The sequence below is a fragment of the Notolabrus celidotus genome, chromosome 10, assembly GCF_009762535.1.
Source record: "Notolabrus celidotus isolate fNotCel1 chromosome 10, fNotCel1.pri, whole genome shotgun sequence".
Classification (NCBI taxonomy): domain Eukaryota; kingdom Metazoa; phylum Chordata; class Actinopteri; order Labriformes; family Labridae; genus Notolabrus; species Notolabrus celidotus.
The window spans coordinates 16,990,225-16,991,639 of NC_048281.1; the positions used below are offsets into that span (position 1 = coordinate 16,990,225).

At 42.6% G+C, this 1,415-nt stretch overlaps 1 long non-coding RNA gene across 1 annotated transcript; it reads right to left on the reverse strand.

Moving 5' to 3' along the window:
* On the reverse strand, window positions 1-1,043 carry LOC117819847. The gene is made up of 3 exons (XR_004632643.1): window positions 903-1,043; window positions 661-820; window positions 1-305 (listed from the first exon to the last, which is right to left on the reverse strand). It is a non-coding gene; the product is annotated as an uncharacterized LOC117819847 (long non-coding RNA).
* Between the last annotated feature and the right edge of the window lie 372 nt (window positions 1,044-1,415).

The following is a 1,415-nucleotide window of genomic DNA, read 5'->3' on the forward strand; positions in this document are numbered from 1 at the left end:
GATAGATGTACAGTACACATTTCTGGGGAGCCTCTGTTGTTTTTGTGGTGAATATAGATCTCTGTGTACAGCTTGAGTTCCGTGATGTCTTTTTCTTTATCATGTTTTCGTTGAACATGTATAACCAAATTCCTCTTAAAGAGGACAACTGGGCAGTACGGGCACTTAATGTGGGTTGGGGCAATGGGCTCCTCTGAAGCAATGGGCTCTGAAGCAATGGGCTCCTCTGAAGCAGTAGCCGGCGGTGACTGACCCACATCTGGCTCATCTGGAGCAGTGGAGATTGCATCTGCAGATCATCATTTCTAAAAAAAGGGCGAGAGTAATTGTTTTTAAAAATCATCCAGTATCTGAGAGAAACATTTTCATTTAACATCATATATTTAAATATAAAAATAAATAAAGTATATACAGATGTATCTTTCCTTACTATAAACAGTTACGTCTATTTCAAAAAGTGAAACAATTCCCCTGAGTGCTGCGAGGGATCACTTGAAAGAAACTTGCTTTATGTGATAAGCTTATAAACAGTTGCAAAGGAGTGCAACTACAATATAACACTGGTTAAAGTATGACCTTAGACATGCAGAAACCAAGGTATCGTTAAAAAATGACATGTGAAGGTATATGATCTCAAAAAGATAATTTTTAAAGCCATACCCATGAAATGCACTGCATTTGTCACATGAGCTTCCAGGTGCCTCTTGATGACTCCTGCACTCCGTGTGGTGAAGCTGGGGCAGAGGGGACAGCCAAAGTGGGATGGTGACACACTTGTGTACTCCAACCCCTGGTCTCCTTCAATAATCGACGGATGCATCTGGAAGAAAGGAATAAATATACATTTCAATACGCAAGCACAAGCACACACAATGGAAGGAGCAGTGTGCATGTGTGTTCACTTTAATTATTGGAGTGTCGTGTCTCGAGAAGGCTGTTTTATCGCTAGCTTTCTGCTAATTGATTTAGCAGCGACAGACTAATGCAATCAATACGCTACACGAAGAAGAAACTTCCAGTTCGAAGCATCCGGCATTGGGTAGAGAGGGGGTTAAAGAATCCCTTCCGGTATGGACTTCCGGTATGGACTTCCGGTGTGGATGTTGTGGCGGCGCCATCTTGCCTGCAGTAGGGTGCCTCTCAATGCGCGCGAGAACGTTCTATTTATAAAGCGGAAATGCACCAGAGTTCACTGTTTACAACCCAAACAGTGACAGGAGATAGCAGGTGATTATGCAACGCACCTTCAGCAGGTGAGTGAACATTACGCTGTTAAATGTATTCCTAGTTTTGCAGGTCCAATTGTGCGTCCTTGTCTGTGTTACTGTAACACATTGTGATCCCTGAAGAAATAAGAGATGATGATGACGACACATTGCTAGGACTAGGGGAGGTTGAAATGAACTGCCTGAAAA